Source organism: Pseudochaenichthys georgianus, unplaced genomic scaffold (assembly GCF_902827115.2).
Source record: "Pseudochaenichthys georgianus unplaced genomic scaffold, fPseGeo1.2 scaffold_438_arrow_ctg1, whole genome shotgun sequence".
NCBI classification, from domain to species: Eukaryota; Metazoa; Chordata; class Actinopteri; order Perciformes; family Channichthyidae; genus Pseudochaenichthys; species Pseudochaenichthys georgianus.
The window spans coordinates 230,981-248,973 of record NW_027263003.1 but is presented as its reverse complement, the minus strand read 5'-3'; the positions used below and the strand labels follow the sequence as shown (position 1 = coordinate 248,973).

Here is a 17,993-nt window from a genome sequence, read left to right as displayed (position 1 = left end):
GCCTACGTGGGCTTTTGGACTTCTGGTCATTTGAGCTTTACAGTAATGTCCAGCCTATGAGTATGTGTCTGAACTCTTTAAGTCATACGGGCTATACCTCAGTGGTAGAGCATTAGACTGCAGCTCAAGACGTCCCCAGTTCAAATCTGGGTAACCCCGTTGTAAGTGTTCTTGCCTTTAAAATGCCAGTTCAAATCTGGGTGCCCCCTTTGTAAGTGTACTTTCCTTCAGAATGGTATGTTTGCAATACTGTGAGAACTACAGCGGCCGTGATCGTATAGTGGTTAGTACTCTGCGTTGTGGCCGCAGCAACCCCGGTTCGAATCCGGGTCACGGCAGCAGTTGCAGTCTGCTTTTATGTTTTTGCTTCAACCTACCTACTGCATTTTTAGTTCATTTTCTACAGTTTAAAAGCTGCTACGAAAGCAAAAAACAAAGGGTTAGTGGGGCAATGGATAACGCGTCTGACTACGGATCAGAAGATTCCAGGTTCGACTCCTGGCTAGCTCGTCTCACTTTAGTAAATCAATTGTTCCTCATTTCCTAATGTACTTCTCGAAAAGTTGTCTGTCAAAGTACATCTGGAATGAGGGATCGACATGGGTCAATGGGCTTTCAACATTTCCAACAGTACTTCTCAACAAACAGTCCATCAAAGTCAGTGAACATTTGAAACGAGGAACAACACTATTATGGCCCTTCAACGTGAAACCAAGCGAATGTGAAATATTTCGTTTTTAGCCTACGTGGCTTTTGACTTCTGGTCATTTGAGCTTTACAGTAATGTCCAGCCTATAAGTATGTGTCTGAACTCTTTAAGTCATACGGGCTATACCTCAGTGGTAGAGCATTAGACTGCAGATCAAGACGTCCCCAGTTCAAATCTGGGTAACCCCGTTGTAAGTGTTCTTGCCTTTAAAATGCCAGTTCAAATCTGGGTGCCCCCTTTGTAAGTGTACTTTCCTTCAGAATGGTATGTTTGCAATACTGTGAGAACTACAGCGGCCGTGATCGTATAGTGGTTAGTACTCTGCGTTGTGGCCGCAGCAACCCCGGTTCGAATCCGGGTCACGGCAGCAGTTGCAGTCTGCTTTTATGTTTTTGCTTCAACCTACCTACTGCATTTTTAGTTCATTTTCTACAGTTTAAAAGCTGCTACGAAAGCAAAAAACAAAGGGTTAGTGGCGCAATGGATAACGCGTCTGACTACGGATCAGAAGATTCCAGGTTCGACTCCTGGCTAACTCGTCTCCCTTTAGGAAATCAATTGTTCCTCATTTCCTAATGTACTTCTCGAAAAGTTGTCTGTCAAAGTACATCTGGAATGAGGGATCGACATGGGTCAATGGGCTTTCAACATTTCCAACAGTACTTCTCAACAAACAGTCCATCAAAGTCAGTGAACATTTGAAACGAGGAACAACACTATTATGGCCCTTCAACGTGAAACCAAGCGAATGTGAAATATTTCGTTTTTAGCCTACGTGGCTTTTGACTTCTGGTCATTTGAGCTTTACAGTAATGTCCAGCCTATAAGTATGTGTCTGAACTCTTTAAGTCATACGGGCTATAGCTCAGTGGTAGAGCATTTGACTGCAGATCAAGAGGTCCCCAGTTCAAATCTGGGTGCCCCCTTTGTAAGTGTACTTTCCTTCAGAATGGTATTTTTGCAATACTGTGAGAACTACGGTGGCCGTGATCGTATAGTGGTTACTACTCTTCTTGTGGCCGCAGCAACCCCGGTTCGAATCCGGGTCACGGCAGCAGTTGCAGTCTGATTTTATGTTTTTGTCTCAACCTACCTACTGCATTTTTAGTTCATTTTCTACAGTTTAAAAGCTGCTACGAAAGCAAAAAACAAAGGGTTAGTGGCGCAATGGATAACGCGTCTGACTACGGATCAGAAGATGCCAGGTTCGACTCCTGGCTAGCTCGTCTCACTTTAGTAAATCAATTGTTCATCATTTCCTAATGTACTTCTCAAAAAGCTGTCCGTCAAAGTACACCTGGAATGAGGGATCGACATGGGTCGATGGGCTTTCAACATTTCCAGCAGTACTTCTCAACAAACAGTTCATCAAAGTCAGTGAACATTTGAAACGAGGAACAACACTATTATGGCCCTTCAACATGAAACCAAGCGAATGTGAAATATTTCGTTTTTAGCCTACGTGGGCTTTTGACTTCTGGTCATTTGAGCTTTACAGTAATGTCCAGCCTATGAGTATGTGTCTGAACTCTTTAAGTCATACGGGCTATACCTCAGTGGTAGAGCATTAGACTGCAGCTCAAGACGTCCCCAGTTCAAATCTGGGTAACCCCGTTGTAAGTGTTCTTGCCTTTAAAATGCCAGTTCAAATCTGGGTGCCCCCTTTGTAAGTGTACTTTCCTTCAGAATGGTATGTTTGCAATACTGTGAGAACTACAGCGGCCGTGATCGTATAGTGGTTAGTACTCTGCGTTGTGGCCGCCGCAACCCCGGTTCGAATCCGGGTCACGGCAGCAGTTGCAGTCTGCTTTTATGTTTTTGCTTCAACCTACCTACTGCATTTTTAGTTCATTTTCTACAGTTTAAAAGCTGCTACGAAAGCAAAAAACAAAGGGTTAGTGGCGCAATGGATAACGCGTCTGACTACGGATCAGAAGATTCCAGGTTCGACTCCTGGCTAGCTCGTCTCACTTTAGTAAATCAATTGTTCCTCATTTCCTAATGTACTTCTCGAAAAGTTGTCTGTCAAAGTACATCTGGAATGAGGGATCGACATGGGTCAATGGGCTTTCAACATTTCCAACAGTACTTCTCAACAAACAGTCCATCAAAGTCAGTGAACATTTGAAACGAGGAACAACACTATTATGGCCCTTCAACGTGAAACCAAGCGAATGTGAAATATTTCGTTTTTAGCCTACGTGGCTTTTGACTTCTGGTCATTTGAGCTTTACAGTAATGTCCAGCCTATAAGTATGTGTCTGAACTCTTTAAGTCATACGGGCTATAGCTCAGTGGTAGAGCATTAGACTGCAGATCAAGACGTCCCCAGTTCAAATCTGGGTAACCCCGTTGTAAGTGTTCTTGCCTTTAAAATGCCAGTTCAAATCTGGGTGCCCCCTTTGTAAGTGTACTTTCCTTCAGAATGGTATTTTTGCAATACTGTGAGAACTACGGTGGCCGTGATCGTATAGTGGTTACTACTCTGCGTTGTGGCCGCAGCAACCCCGGTTCGAATCCGGGTCACGGCAGCAGTTGCAGTCTGATTTTATGTTTTTGTCTCAACCTACCTACTGCATTTTTAGTTCATTTTCTACAGTTTAAAAGCTGCTACGAAAGCAAAAAACAAAGGGTTAGTGGCGCAATGGATAACGCGTCTGACTACGGATCAGAAGATGCCAGGTTCGACTCCTGGCTAGCTCGTCTCACTTTAGTAAATCAATTGTTCATCATTTCCTAATGTACTTCTCAAAAAGCTGTCCGTCAAAGTACACTTGGAATGAGGGATCGACATGGGTCGATGGGCTTTCAACATTTCCAGCAGTACTTCTCAACAAACAGTTCATCAAAGTCAGTGAACATTTGAAATGAGGAACAACACTATTATGGCCCTTCAACATGAAACCAAGCGAATGTGAAATATTTCGTTTTTAGCCTACGTGGGCTTTTGACTTCTGGTCATTTGAGCTTTACAGTAATGTCCAGCCTATGAGTATGTGTCTGAACTCTTTAAGTCATACGGGCTATACCTCAGTGGTAGAGCATTAGACTGCAGCTCAAGACGTCCCCAGTTCAAATCTGGGTAACCCCGTTGTAAGTGTTCTTGCCTTTAAAATGCCAGTTCAAATCTGGGTGCCCCCTTTGTAAGTGTACTTTCCTTCAGAATGGTATGTTTGCAATACTGTGAGAACTACAGCGGCCGTGATCGTATAGTGGTTAGTACTCTGCGTTGTGGCCGCAGCAACCCCGGTTCGAATCCGGGTCACGGCAGCAGTTGCAGTCTGCTTTTATGTTTTTGCTTCAACCTACCTACTGCATTTTTAGTTCATTTTCTACAGTTTAAAAGCTGCTACGAAAGCAAAAAACAAAGGGTTAGTGGGGCAATGGATAACGCGTCTGACTACCGATCAGAAGATTCCAGGTTCGACTCCTGGCTAGCTCGTCTCACTTTAGTAAATCAATTGTTCCTCATTTCCTAATGTACTTCTCGAAAAGTTGTCTGTCAAAGTACATCTGGAATGAGGGATCGACATGGGTCAATGGGCTTTCAACATTTCCAACAGTACTTCTCAACAAACAGTCCATCAAAGTCAGTGAACATTTGAAACGAGGAACAACACTATTATGGCCCTTCAACGTGAAACCAAGCGAATGTGAAATATTTCGTTTTTAGCCTACGTGGCTTTTGACTTCTGGTCATTTGAGCTTTACAGTAATGTCCAGCCTATAAGTATGTGTCTGAACTCTTTAAGTCATACGGGCTATAGCTCAGTGGTAGAGCATTAGACTGCAGATCAAGACGTCCCCAGTTCAAATCTGGGTAACCCCGTTGTAAGTGTTCTTGCCTTTAAAATGCCAGTTCAAATCTGGGTGCCCCCTTTGTAAGTGTACTTTCCTTCAGAATGGTATTTTTGCAATACTGTGAGAACTACGGTGGCCGTGATCGTATAGTGGTTACTACTCTGCGTTGTGGCCGCAGCAACCCCGGTTCGAATCCGGGTCACGGCAGCAGTTGCAGTCTGATTTTATGTTTTTGTCTCAACCTACCTACTGCATTTTTAGTTCATTTTCTACAGTTTAAAAGCTGCTACGAAAGCAAAAAACAAAGGGTTAGTGGCGCAATGGATAACGCGTCTGACTACGGATCAGAAGATGCCAGGTTCGACTCCTGGCTAGCTCGTCTCACTTTAGTAAATCAATTGTTCATCATTTCCAAATGTACTTCTCAAAAAGCTGTCCGTCAAAGTACACCTGGAATGAGGGATCGACATGGGTCGATGGGCTTTCAACATTTCCAGCAGTACTTCTCAACAAACAGTTCATCAAAGTCAGTGAACATTTGAAACGAGGAACAACACTATTATGGCCCTTCAACATGAAACCAAGCGAATGTGAAATATTTCGTTTTTAGCCTACGTGGGCTTTTGACTTCTGGTCATTTGAGCTTTACAGTAATGTCCAGCCTATGAGTATGTGTCTGAACTCTTTAAGTCATACGGGCTATACCTCAGTGGTAGAGCATTAGACTGCAGCTCAAGACGTCCCCAGTTCAAATCTGGGTAACCCCGTTGTAAGTGTTCTTGCCTTTAAAATGCCAGTTCAAATCTGGGTGCCCCCTTTGTAAGTGTACTTTCCTTCAGAATGGTATGTTTGCAATACTGTGAGAACTACAGCGGCCGTGATCGTATAGTGGTTAGTACTCTGCGTTGTGGCCGCAGCAACCCCGGTTCGAATCCGGGTCACGGCAGCAGTTGCAGTCTGCTTTTATGTTTTTGCTTCAACCTACCTACTGCATTTTTAGTTCATTTTCTACAGTTTAAAAGCTGCTACGAAAGCAAAAAACAAAGGGTTAGTGGGGCAATGGATAACGCGTCTGACTACGGATCAGAAGATTCCAGGTTCGACTCCTGGCTAGCTCGTCTCACTTTAGTAAATCAATTGTTCCTCATTTCCTAATGTACTTCTCGAAAAGTTGTCTGTCAAAGTACATCTGGAATGAGGGATCGACATGGGTCAATGGGCTTTCAACATTTCCAACAGTACTTCTCAACAAACAGTCCATCAAAGTCAGTGAACATTTGAAACGAGGAACAACACTATTATGGCCCTTCAACGTGAAACCAAGCGAATGTGAAATATTTCGTTTTTAGCCTACGTGGCTTTTGACTTCTGGTCATTTGAGCTTTACAGTAATGTCCAGCCTATAAGTATGTGTCTGAACTCTTTAAGTCATACGGGCTATAGCTCAGTGGTAGAGCATTAGACTGCAGATCAAGACGTCCCCAGTTCAAATCTGGGTAACCCCGTTGTAAGTGTTCTTGCCTTTAAAATGCCAGTTCAAATCTGGGTGCCCCCTTTGTAAGTGTACTTTCCTTCAGAATGGTATTTTTGCAATACTGTGAGAACTACGGTGGCCGTGATCGTATAGTGGTTACTACTCTGCGTTGTGGCCGCAGCAACCCCGGTTCGAATCCGGGTCACGGCAGCAGTTGCAGTCTGATTTTATGTTTTTGTCTCAACCTACCTACTGCATTTTTAGTTCATTTTCTACAGTTTAAAAGCTGCTACGAAAGCAAAAAACAAAGGGTTAGTGGCGCAATGGATAACGCGTCTGACTACGGATCAGAAGATGCCAGGTTCGACTCCTGGCTAGCTCGTCTCACTTTAGTAAATCAATTGTTCATCATTTCCTAATGTACTTCTCAAAAAGCTGTCCGTCAAAGTACACCTGGAATGAGGGATCGACATGGGTCGATGGGCTTTCAACATTTCCAGCAGTACTTCTCAACAAACAGTTCATCAAAGTCAGTGAACATTTGAAACGAGGAACAACACTATTATGGCCCTTCAACATGAAACCAAGCGAATGTGAAATATTTCGTTTTTAGCCTACGTGGGCTTTTGACTTCTGGTCATTTGAGCTTTACAGTAATGTCCAGCCTATGAGTATGTGTCTGAACTCTTTAAGTCATACGGGCTATACCTCAGTGGTAGAGCATTAGACTGCAGATCAAGACGTCCCCAGTTCAAATCTGGGTAACCCCGTTGTAAGTGTTCTTGCCTTTAAAATGCCAGTTCAAATCTGGGTGCCCCCTTTGTAAGTGTACTTTCCTTCAGAATGGTATGTTTGCAATACTGTGAGAACTACAGCGGCCGTGATCGTATAGTGGTTAGTACTCTGCGTTGTGGCCGCAGCAACCCCGGTTCGAATCCGGGTCACGGCAGCAGTTGCAGTCTGCTTTTATGTTTTTGCTTCAACCTACCTACTGCATTTTTAGTTCATTTTCTACAGTTTAAAAGCTGCTACGAAAGTAAAAAACAAAGGGTTAGTGGCGCAATGGATAACGCGTCTGACTACGGATCAGAACATTCCAGGTTCGACTCCTGGCTAACTCGTCTCCCTTTAGGAAATCAATTGTTCCTCATTTCCTAATGTACTTCACAAAAAGCTGTCCGTCAAAGTACACCTGGAATGAGGGATTGACATGATGATGAGTCAATGGGCTTTCAACATTTCCAACAGTACTTCTCAACAAACAGTCCATCAAAGTCAATGAACATTTGAAACGAGGAACAACACTATTATGGCCCTTCAACATAAAACCAAGCAAATGTGAAATATTTCGTTTTTAGCCTACGTGGGCTTTTGACTTCTGGTCATTTGAGCTTTACAGTAATTCCCAGCCTATGAGTATGTCTCTGAACTCTGTCACTCATAGGGGGTATAGCTCAGTGGTAGAGCATTTGACTGCAGATCAAGAGGTCCCCAGTTCAAATCTGGGTGCCCCCTTTGTAAGTGTACTTTCCTTCAGAATGGTATGTTTGCAATACTGTGAGAACTACGGTGGCCGTGATCGTATAGTGGTTAGTACTCTGCGTTGTGGCCGCAGCAACCCCGGTTCGAATCCGGGTCACGGCAGCAGTTGCAGTCTGATTTTATGTTTTTGTCTCAACCTACCTACTGCATTTTTAGTTCATTTTCTACAGTTTAAAAGCTGCTACGAAAGCAAAAAACAAAGGGTTAGTGGCGCAATGGATAACGCGTCTGACTACGGATCAGAAGATGCCAGGTTCGACTCCTGGCTAGCTCGTCTCACTTTAGTAAATCAATTGTTCATCATTTCCTAATGTACTTCTCAAAAAGCTGTCCGTCAAAGTACACCTGGAATGAGGGATCGACATGGGTCGATGGGCTTTCAACATTTCCAGCAGTACTTCTCAACAAACAGTTCATCAAAGTCAGTGAACATTTGAAACGAGGAACAACACTATTATGGCCCTTCAACATGAAACCAAGCGAATGTGAAATATTTCGTTTTTAGCCTACGTGGGCTTTTGACTTCTGGTCATTTGAGCTTTACAGTAATGTCCAGCCTATGAGTATGTGTCTGAACTCTTTAAGTCATACGGGCTATACCTCAGTGGTAGAGCATTAGACTGCAGATCAAGACGTCCCCAGTTCAAATCTGGGTAACCCCGTTGTAAGTGTTCTTGCCTTTAAAATGCCAGTTCAAATCTGGGTGCCCCCTTTGTAAGTGTACTTTCCTTCAGAATGGTATGTTTGCAATACTGTGAGAAGTACAGCGGCCGTGATCGTATAGTGGTTAGTACTCTGCGTTGTGGCCGCAGCAACCCCGGTTCGAATCCGGGTCACGGCAGCAGTTGCAGTCTGCTTTTATGTTTTTGCTTCAACCTACCTACTGCATTTTTAGTTCATTTTCTACAGTTTAAAAGCTGCTACGAAAGCAAAAAACAAAGGGTTAGTGGCGCAATGGATAACGCGTCTGACTACGGATCAGAAGATTCCAGGTTCCACTCCTGGCTAGCTGGTCTCGCTTTAGGAAATCAATTGTTCCTCATTTCCTAATGTACTTCACAAAAAGCTGTCCGTCAAAGTACACCCCGAATGAGGGATTGACATGATGATGGGTCAATGGGCTTTCAACATTTCCAACAGTACTTCTCAACAAACAGTCCATCAAAGTCAATGAACATTTGAAACGAGGAACAACATTATTATGGCCCTTCAACATAAAACCAAGCAAATGTGAAATATTTCGTTTTTAGCCTACGTGGGCTTTTGACTTCTGGTCATTTGAGCTTTACAGTAATTCCCAGCCTATGAGTATGTATCTGAACTCTGTCACTCATAGGGGGTATAGCTCAGTGGTAGAGCATTTGACTGCAGATCAAGAGGTCCCCAGTTCAAATCTGGGTGCCCCCTTTGTAAGTGTACTTTCCTTCAGAATGGTATGTTTGCAATACTGTGAGAACTACGGTGGCCGTGATCGTATAGTGGTTAGTACTCTGCGTTGAACAGTGGAAACAAACATGTGTTTGACTTTCATTAGTGAATGAAACTTTGTGCCCTTTATAGTCTATGTCCAATATTGTGTATTTGTATATATCCTATATATATATATATATATATATATGGTACGGTCCCGCTACGGACGCGATATCAGTAATTTAGTGTGCATACGTGTAATTAAACCCATGATATCAAAATCTCACTCCAGCCATGTACCCAAAGTTGGCAACCCTGTGGATACAGCTCTCAACACTCAGATGAAAGTGAGCTGTATACTTTTCAATAATCCAAACATCTTTAGAATATGATCACAACCAATAACAAATCATTTCAACTTGTTTATTCTTATCTTACCTAGTTAGCATTCATTATTTTTCTTTATGCATATTTCACTAATCACTCCCCTTTTAAACAGTTTTTACTGTCCTATACATTGGAAGGATTTCTTACTTTATCTATATTAAATAGATAAAGGTTCTCTCTCTCTGAGAGTGAGTGTGTGAGGAGTTCGGTGGTGGTGAGCTGAGAGCGTGGTGAGGTTTGATGGTAACTTTTTGTAAAAGTTTTCTCTTTTTTCTTCTTCTACTTTGTTCATTGTATGATTGTTTATTGGTCTTGTTTGTTGTGAGTGTAGTTTAGTTTTTCTTCCGTGAGAGAAGCGTGTTTCTCTGCAGGGATGGCTTCCTGTGAGATGCCGTCCCTGCGACACGGGGTGAGGGTGATCCCTCAGGAGAACAGTACGGTGGAGTGTGCTGCTGGCGGTGGGGGAGCAGGTGGGACACGGAAACATCTCCTACGCATCCCGCATGAATAAAGCTGTGGTGGTTTTTGTAAAGAAGCAGGAGTTGGTAAGCCAGTTAATTGAAAGTGGCTTAAACATAAATGATGAGTTTATACAAGTGTCCCCACTGGCAGTGCCTTCTACCCGGATTACCATATCGGGAGTCCCTCCATTTATTCCCAATTGTTTGATGTTCTCATAAACGAGTCATGTTTGTTATAGAACTTGGTTTAATAACCTTGATAGCAACGGAGCAACATACATACACCTGGTAGTTATCACAACACTACTCGTGTGCCGCATGTAGATCCCTACATCCGGTACGGTGTCTGCAGAAGGACCAAAGAGACCAAATGCGAATACTCTACATCCCCTTTCTTTAGCTCTTCCTACAGTAGTGAACAAAACTGTTATACTGAGCACATATGACAGAACATACAGGATGCTGCAAATTTACACATTATCAAACTATGTGTGCATTTAGTAACTGATGAACACAGAGGCTATCTCAAAGAAGGAGTGCAGCATTTAACTCAGTAATTACTACCGTAACAAGTAGATTACTAGAATAGAATACATTTGCACTATGCAACAAAACTTTAGGCCTCAATATGGCATAACTGTGTGAACTAACAGTTTAGAGTCATTGTTCTCATAGTGGTATGCTTATGCATACATGACAAAGTTTCAGTCTCTGTATTTGGGATTAGGCTTGAAAGCACGGCCTGAGCGTGTCCTGTAGACACTCTCAGGAGTGTCTGGCAGCAGTTTAGCTGTGGGAACATCAGCCCTCATGTGTTCACTGTTCAGTGATTCCTGTGTGTTACAATCTGTGAACTCAAGTCCTGTGTCCTGATGATCAGTGTCACTTGTGGAGGTGTGTGACGGGACGGGCTCAGCTACAGGCAGAATGTGCCTACGATTCCTTCTGTACAGCTTCCCGTCTGAGTGGACGACGTATGACCGGGGTTCCTTGCAAATCTCTTGAATCATTCCAGTCCTGTTGTAACCTTGTGGGGTCTGCATCCTAACAACCTGTCCTTCCATCAAAGGTTGTAGTGGTCGGCTTGACTTATCATAGCACTGTTTTTGATACAGCCTCTTGTTTAGAAGCTGGGCTTTTACCTCTTGTGGATGACGCATGTGTGGCTCAAGCAGCTTCACCGAGACTGGGAGTGTTGTACGTGTTTGTCTCGACATCAGTCTCTGTGCAGGAGATCCTAATTTTGCGTCACGTGGTACATTCCTGATGTTTAATAGGTTGAGAAAAACATCAGTTCCATCTCTATGAGATTTCTCCATGAGCTGCTTAGCACTGCGCACAGCTCGTTCAGCTAGCCCGTTGGACTGGGGATACTCAGGGCTGCTGGTAATATGAGTGAAGTCCCACTGTGAAGCAAAGTCTTTAAAGCGCTGGCTAGTAAACTGCCTCCCATTGTCTGACATGAGGGTGTGAGGTGTTCCATGAACTGAGAAATGTCTTTTCAGCTTTGCAATGACTGTTGCTGCAGTGATATCACGAAGCATGTCGATCTTATACCAGCCTGAATATGAGTCCACTAGCACTAAGTATTGCTGATTGTGCCACTCAAAGATGTCAGTTGCTACAGTTGACCACGGCAGGTCTGGAACTGGATGCAGATGGAGTGGTTCTTTCTGCTGGTGTGGTTTTGTGCTGTTGCACACAGAGCATGACTGTATTTCTGTGTGAATGTTGTCTGTCATAGTTGGCCAGAAAACAATGCCACGTGCTCTCCGCTTTGTAGCTTCTTCGCCAGGATGTCCTCTGTGCATGATGCTGATGTATTCTTTCTGTAGTGACAGAGGAATAACTGCTTTGTGACCCTTCATTATGACTCCATTTTCAACAATCAGTTCGTCTCTGAAAGGAAAATACGGTCTAATGGCATGTGGAAGATTATGCTGTTTAGCGGGCCACCCGTGTCTGATAGTGGTGCTGAGTGTTTGCAGAGTCATGTCTTCAGCGGTGTGCCTCTCTAACTCTTCTAAGCGAGAAGAAGATATGTAGTTAACAGTCATCACGTCGAAGTTGTCCTCTTCTTCAGCTTGCTGAACTGTGGAGCTGCGGGGAGCTCGCGACAAAGTGTCAGCCAGGAACATTTGCTTTCCACATTTGTACACAAGAGTGATGTCGTACTTTTGTAGTCGTAGCATCATTCTTTGTAGTCTTGCAGGTGCTGTGTGTATGGGCTTTTTTAGTATGGTGACGAGGGGCTGGTGGTCTGTTTCAATAGTGACTGGTTTACCATAGATATAGTCATTGAATTTTGAACATGCAAAGACCACTGCCAACAACTCTTTTTCGATTTGAGCATATCTGGTTTCTGTTTCAGTTAGTGTACGCGAAGCATACGCTACAGGTTTTCCTTCCTGCAAACACGCTGCACCGAGTCCGTACTGTGAAGCGTCACAGGTAAGTGTCACTGGCTTGTCAACGTCGTAGTATAGCAACACCGGTGGGCAAGACATGCGTTTCTTTAAATCTTCAAAAGCTTTCTGCTGCTGTTCGTGCCATGTCCATTCTGTGTCTTTATGTGTGAGCTGCCGTAGTGGAGCTGATAGCTGGCTGAAGTTTGGTATGAACTTTCCAAGATAGTTGACCATCCCCAGAAATCTTTGTAAGGCTGGGACGTCTGCTGGCACTGGCATCTCCTTAATAGCACTTGTTTTGGAAGGATCTGCTTTGAGTCCTTCACTGGTGAAAACATGGCCGACATAGCCGACTTGGCTTAGCCTGAACTTGCACTTGAGGGGGTTAAGCCTTAAGTTTACCTCCCTGACCCTGTTGAGCACTTTTCTCAGGTTGGCATCGTGCTCTGCAACATCTTTACCTGCAATAATGATATCATCAACGATTATTTCACAGGGGTATCCGTCGAAAATCTGTTCCATGGAGCGCTGGAACACCTCGCTGGCAGAATTGATTCCAAATGGCATTCTTAGAAATCTGTAACGACCAAAAGGGGAGCTGAAAGTGGTTAACATGGAAGACTTATGGTCGAGTGGAATCTGCCAAAAAGATCTCTTTGCATCTAATACAGAAAACATAGTTGCTTTTGACATGTGTGTGGCGACTTCTTCCAAAAAAAAACGGTATGGCCTCAAGAAACAGATCACTGCACTGAGGAAAGCTTTAAACAAAACGACCGAAGTGCCTAAAAAAAGGAGTCGGAGATAATTGAATATGATCATACAGCACCGGGTGTTTCCTCCTTACTGTCTGTTTCTATCTCTTTTCTTAACGGCCTGTCTCTCTTCTCCTCGTATTCAGGGTTTAAGGGTAGCCTCATTAAATATGAATGGGGGCAGAGACGCTCAAAAGAGAGCCTTAGTAACTGTCGAGACGAAAGTCAATAGGCCTATATGCAGGGGCGGACTGGGACTACAAATCAGCCCGGGACTCTCGACCGACCAACTTCGGTACCGCCGGCCCACCGCGGTACCGCAAGTAAATTGTCGACCGGGTGGGGGGGTAGACAATTCACTAGCGGTAGACATTAAGGGTAAAGAATGTCTACCGGGCCCGGAGCATTCGTCAAAAAAAAAAAATCGACTAATAATGAAGAAAATTAACACATTTGTTGCAATAGTAATGTATGCACTAACTACATTACTACATGTACTACAATATTTGAATCATCAGTTCTTCCTCATTTTCCTCAATTGTTCATATTTGGTTTGTTAAAATAATGATATTGTGGTCATTGATAAAAAATGTCTGCTATTATTATTATTTGTATAATGCACTTTCTGCCTTCCTGTCATTAGGAGTTAGACATGTAATGGCTATGTAATGTATTTGATTAGAACCTGAACCTTCATTATCCTAAACTGCTGGGACATTTCGCCAATACCTTTATATTGTCTACTCTTCACTTACTTGTCAGCATAGGTCGGCATTGATGTACAGAGCCGACAGAAGACCTTGTTTATACTGGCATCATATTGAGAGGTGCAGCCAGTGACGCGTCCTAAAACCAGGAAGTAAGCTGCTGGTTCCCTCGACAAGGGTTTTGGAAAATAGCTGGAAATAAGGTCTGTGGAAAACAAACCTGTTTGATAAATGCACGTTTTGTTCAGCCGGATAATCTCCACATGTCTACCTTACTTTTATAATTTTCGAATCATAAATCGAATCGATAGATTATAAAAGGGTTTTAGGACGCGTCACTGCAGCCAACTCCATCAAGCAGGCTGAAACTTTCTCTCCCTCTTCTTCTCATACTCAATGTCACTCTCCTTTAACTCCTCCGGTGACTTTCTTTTATTTGAAGATTGTTTTTTCCCCGGCGCTTGGCCGGTTACCGCTGGTATTAAAAACATTTGGCGAATGGTTAGGTGGCACGATAGTCTGTAGTGAAGGAGCGCGCTCCCGCTGCGCTCCGCAGCAAACAGCTGTTTGCTTTTCACCCAACAACAACAACGACAACCGACTCACGGAACGCTATGTTGTAGCGTTGATAAACGAAACTATTTAACTAAATTGCTAGTCAAAATACCAATACCACAGGACCATTTTTAATTAAAGCAATATTTTTAGTGGCCCGAGCGGGCAAGTGGAAAGTACGTTATGCTGGCCCGGGGTGTCCGGGCCAGCGGGCCATGCCCTGCCGGTTACCGGCCGGCCCACATCGTCCGACCGGCCCACTTCAGTACCGGCCCATCGGGATTCGTCCCGAACGTCCCGATGGCCAGTCCGCCCCTGCCTATATGTAATTATATCTGTGAAAAACGGACTAACAAATAATTATGTGTTTTCATTTAGATTATTATTATTATTATTATTATAGTATTGTTCAATACCAGGAGAGGGTATTTGTTTATTTTGATAGCGTGGGCTACTTTTCAGAAGCGAGCTGTAGGAAAAATATGAATGCCGCTTCCGACAACACGGCTACAAAAAGGGGTGTAATTTGTGATGGCCGGTCTCTTGTTCTCAAAGCCACAGAGAGAGAACCAGGCGACAGTGTGTGTGAGGCTCCGGAGACGCCGTTGGTATGTTTATTGTGTTTATGTACTTGATCTGTTGTCGCACTTTGCGAGAGTGCTGTTGCGCAATCAGCTGTGTTTTTTACGTAGCGCGGTCTGCCTGTGCTCCAGTGATTTCTGTGTGATTTAGACGGCGCAGGTGGTCAGATGAGGTTTTCTCTGGTGCTTGTTTCCAAGTGGAGATAAACACTCTTATTAATTCATTTAAGTTAATGATGTGGTTTTAAAGTAACAATGTATCCTTTTTAATTAAAACATAGTTTGTGGTGCTATTATTGTTATTATTGAGAATGCAGTGAGACCTGCAAAATGTTTGTAATTTGTGTAGCATGTGAGCTAACTTTTGTTTGTCCTTTGTGTTTGAAGGTTTTCAACCTGATGAATTCTTGGAGCTGTCTTGGTTAAATAAAGACAAAAAGAACACATTCGAGTTGTCCAAAGCGTCCTCTGTTGCCCTCTAGCCTATCAAGTCAGGCTAAATCACTGAAACAGGCCAAAAACCTGAAGGACTTGACAGTAACAGAGGTTATTCAACAGAAAAAGCTAGAAGTAGTATTTCTACAAGAAACTCACAGTGACAGCAGCAATGAAACTGACTGGGGTCTCTGGGGGGGGGGGGGCTGCACGTCCTTAGCCATGGGACACATTTGAGCGCAGGAGTAGCTATTCTATTCTCACCGCTTTTAAATATAAAAATAATATCCAGCACAGAGGTAGTGAAGGGTAGAGTTATTCTAGTGAGAGCTGAAATAGATGATTTTCTGATTAGCTTTATTAATGTGTCTGCACCAAACCAAGGCTCTGAGCGTCAAGAGGTCTTTGAAGTATTGGAAGAGAAAATAAGTGATATTGGTCAAGGGGAGTTTATTGTTTTGGGTGGAGACTGGAATTGTTGCACTGACTTTACTTTGGATAGGACTGGAGTTGAGCCACATCTTCAGTTTTCCTCTGTATCGTCCCATGTTCTAAAGAAAGGTGATGTGGAGGAGGATGCTTCCTACATGCCAGCAATACACACGGGTTCAGATATCAGATGGTAGAGTTAGTGCAGCCAGATTGGACAGGTTTGATTTACCCAAGGCCTTTTCTGCTTGGGTTTCAAACTGTCAGATCCCTGTTGCTTTCACAGACCATCATCTAGCTCTGATGGAGCTGATCTTATCTTCCAACGGGAAACCCAGGTCTTTTTGGCATAGATTATTACATGATTTGAATTTCTGTGAACAATTTAAAATGTTTTGGGCTTACTGGAGATCTAGGAAAGAGAGTTTTTCTTCCCTTACTCAGTGGTGGCAGGTAGGAAAAGCCCAAATTAGGGTTTTTGGTCAACAATACACCTCCTATTCAACAGCCAACATTGGAGTATGGAGAATTTAGAAAAAGAGATAATAGATTTGGAAAGTGTCTCACATGCTGATCCACAGAAGAATGCCAGTTTAAAAGAAAAAAGACAGGAGCTTAACTCCTTTATGCAAGAAAGAGCCAAAGGAGCTTTAGTCCGAGCTTTAGTCCGAGCTTTAGTCCGAGCCCGTTTCACCAAACAGATGTTGTGTCTGCGGCTTCCTGAGGGAAAGGTGACACGGAGCCGGCTGAGATGAGGAAGCATGCAGTAGATTTCTACAAGGATTTGTTCAAGGCTGATGAATGTGATGTGGACTCTGCTGCAGAGCTGCTGCAGAGCGTCCTCAGCTGAGCCCAGAGGAACAGAACACGCTCAGCTCTGAGAGGGGGAAGCATGCTGCAGAGCGTCCTCAGCTGAGCTCAGAGGAACAGAACACGCTCAGCTCTGAACTGACTTTTGATGAACTAACTGCCGCTGTGTCTCAGGTGGCGTCAGGAAAGGCTCCTGGATAGATGGTTTATCATCAGACTTTCTAAAGCACTCTGGAGTCTCATGGGACACTTTGGATGTTTTTAAAGAATGTTTTGAAGAAGGGATGCTCCCAGCTTCCTCCAGGCGTGCAGTTCTCTCTCTGCTTCCTAAAAAGGGAGACTTGACCTCTTTAAAAAACTGGAGACCAGTGGCTCTTTATGTACGGACTACAAAGTCCTCTCAAAGGTTTTAGCAAACAGATTACAACTTTTTATTGGTCAATTGATTGTTGTGGATCGATCATACTGTGTGCCAGATAGGTCTATGCTTGATAGTTTGTTTTTAATGAGGGACGTGTTTGACATAAGTAAATTGTATGATATCAATTGACCAAGAGAAGCTTTTGATCGTGTAGATCACAAGTTTCTCTTTACCACACTGCAGGCTTTTGGTGTTGGGGAGGGGTTCCTGTCGTGGGTAAGGATTCTGTACCATGAAGCGTTTTGTGTAATAAAAGTGGGGGGAGGGTTGAGTGTCCCCGTGCCGGTTGGGAGGGGGATCAGGCAGGGCTGTCCTATCTCAGGTCAGCTGTACAGTATTGCCATTGAGCCTCTTCTCTGCAGGTTGAGGAGCCAACTGAGGGGTCTCTGTCTACCAGAGATGTCTCACAGCCTTCCTGTTGTTGTGTCAGCATATGCAGATGATATGGGATGGATACACACTTTTTCCTAATCAGGACGACTGAAGCTGACCTGACGGGACTTACATCCTTCTACAGATCCGTTCTTAACGCCTGGCAGACACTAAAGGTCACACGGACCCCGGACCAGAGACCGAGAATGTGGTTGTTCGAGGAGCCACTCCAAAAGAATGACCTCTTCCCAACTGCAACCTTTTCATCTGTAGCTTTGGGAACAAAGTGTGTTGAGGCTGGCATCACCAAGCTGGGTCATCTGAAAAGAACATCGGTTGAAACTCTTTGTCACACCATAACCATCAGGTCTTCCAGAGTGATACAGAGGGTCGTTGAAGACATCATGCAGTCCCTGTCGGCGCCAGAGAGGGCATTCATTGAGGATCCTGCTAGATTGGACACTTGGAAGGAGGAGAATGACTCTGAGTTTCCCTCACTCACCGTCAGTGCTGCTGTCGGAGAGTGGCAAGAGGAGCGTGGAAAACTTCTCTCGCTAAAAACTCCAATTCTGGGCAGTTTCAGTTCCTGTGGGAAAAAGCAGCTGTACCAGTGGTGTGTCAAGACGCTTCACATCCGTCTTCTGGCTGAGGTCAAGGAGTCGAGGTGGAACGAGTTTTTCCCTTCAGGCTTTACCCCTAAAGGCAGGTGGAGGGTCCTGTATAAGCGTCCTGTTGA

General features: G+C 43.9%; 19 non-coding genes across 19 annotated transcripts; all 19 read left to right on the top strand.

Annotated features, from left to right (window-relative positions):
- Nucleotides 1-266: 266 nt before the first annotated feature.
- trnah-gug (transfer RNA histidin (anticodon GUG)) lies at nt 267-338 on the top strand. Its single transcript has one exon. It is a non-coding gene; the product is annotated as a tRNA-His (tRNA).
- Nucleotides 339-1,004: 666 nt separating this feature from the next.
- trnah-gug (transfer RNA histidin (anticodon GUG)) lies at nt 1,005-1,076 on the top strand. The gene has a single exon. It is a non-coding gene; the product is annotated as a tRNA-His (tRNA).
- Nucleotides 1,077-1,175: 99 nt separating this feature from the next.
- trnar-acg (transfer RNA arginine (anticodon ACG)) lies at nt 1,176-1,248 on the top strand. The gene has a single exon. It is a non-coding gene; the product is annotated as a tRNA-Arg (tRNA).
- A 314-nt stretch (nt 1,249-1,562) lies between these two features.
- On the top strand, nt 1,563-1,640 carry trnac-gca (transfer RNA cysteine (anticodon GCA)). The gene has a single exon. It is a non-coding gene; the product is annotated as a tRNA-Cys (tRNA).
- Nucleotides 1,641-1,862: 222 nt separating this feature from the next.
- Nucleotides 1,863-1,935, top strand: trnar-acg (transfer RNA arginine (anticodon ACG)). The gene has a single exon. It is a non-coding gene; the product is annotated as a tRNA-Arg (tRNA).
- Nucleotides 1,936-2,430: 495 nt separating this feature from the next.
- On the top strand, nt 2,431-2,502 carry trnah-gug (transfer RNA histidin (anticodon GUG)). Its single transcript has one exon. It is a non-coding gene; the product is annotated as a tRNA-His (tRNA).
- Nucleotides 2,503-2,601: 99 nt separating this feature from the next.
- Nucleotides 2,602-2,674, top strand: trnar-acg (transfer RNA arginine (anticodon ACG)). Its single transcript has one exon. It is a non-coding gene; the product is annotated as a tRNA-Arg (tRNA).
- A 665-nt stretch (nt 2,675-3,339) lies between these two features.
- On the top strand, nt 3,340-3,412 carry trnar-acg (transfer RNA arginine (anticodon ACG)). The gene has a single exon. It is a non-coding gene; the product is annotated as a tRNA-Arg (tRNA).
- Nucleotides 3,413-3,907: 495 nt separating this feature from the next.
- trnah-gug (transfer RNA histidin (anticodon GUG)) lies at nt 3,908-3,979 on the top strand. The gene has a single exon. It is a non-coding gene; the product is annotated as a tRNA-His (tRNA).
- Nucleotides 3,980-4,816: 837 nt separating this feature from the next.
- Nucleotides 4,817-4,889, top strand: trnar-acg (transfer RNA arginine (anticodon ACG)). The gene has a single exon. It is a non-coding gene; the product is annotated as a tRNA-Arg (tRNA).
- A 495-nt stretch (nt 4,890-5,384) lies between these two features.
- On the top strand, nt 5,385-5,456 carry trnah-gug (transfer RNA histidin (anticodon GUG)). Its single transcript has one exon. It is a non-coding gene; the product is annotated as a tRNA-His (tRNA).
- An 837-nt stretch (nt 5,457-6,293) lies between these two features.
- Nucleotides 6,294-6,366, top strand: trnar-acg (transfer RNA arginine (anticodon ACG)). The gene has a single exon. It is a non-coding gene; the product is annotated as a tRNA-Arg (tRNA).
- A 495-nt stretch (nt 6,367-6,861) lies between these two features.
- trnah-gug (transfer RNA histidin (anticodon GUG)) lies at nt 6,862-6,933 on the top strand. The gene has a single exon. It is a non-coding gene; the product is annotated as a tRNA-His (tRNA).
- Nucleotides 6,934-7,032: 99 nt separating this feature from the next.
- trnar-acg (transfer RNA arginine (anticodon ACG)) lies at nt 7,033-7,105 on the top strand. The gene has a single exon. It is a non-coding gene; the product is annotated as a tRNA-Arg (tRNA).
- Nucleotides 7,106-7,427: 322 nt separating this feature from the next.
- Nucleotides 7,428-7,499, top strand: trnac-gca (transfer RNA cysteine (anticodon GCA)). The gene has a single exon. It is a non-coding gene; the product is annotated as a tRNA-Cys (tRNA).
- A 57-nt stretch (nt 7,500-7,556) lies between these two features.
- On the top strand, nt 7,557-7,628 carry trnah-gug (transfer RNA histidin (anticodon GUG)). The gene has a single exon. It is a non-coding gene; the product is annotated as a tRNA-His (tRNA).
- Nucleotides 7,629-7,727: 99 nt separating this feature from the next.
- trnar-acg (transfer RNA arginine (anticodon ACG)) lies at nt 7,728-7,800 on the top strand. Its single transcript has one exon. It is a non-coding gene; the product is annotated as a tRNA-Arg (tRNA).
- A 495-nt stretch (nt 7,801-8,295) lies between these two features.
- Nucleotides 8,296-8,367, top strand: trnah-gug (transfer RNA histidin (anticodon GUG)). Its single transcript has one exon. It is a non-coding gene; the product is annotated as a tRNA-His (tRNA).
- Nucleotides 8,368-8,861: 494 nt separating this feature from the next.
- trnac-gca (transfer RNA cysteine (anticodon GCA)) lies at nt 8,862-8,933 on the top strand. The gene has a single exon. It is a non-coding gene; the product is annotated as a tRNA-Cys (tRNA).
- Nucleotides 8,934-17,993: the final 9,060 nt, after the last annotated feature.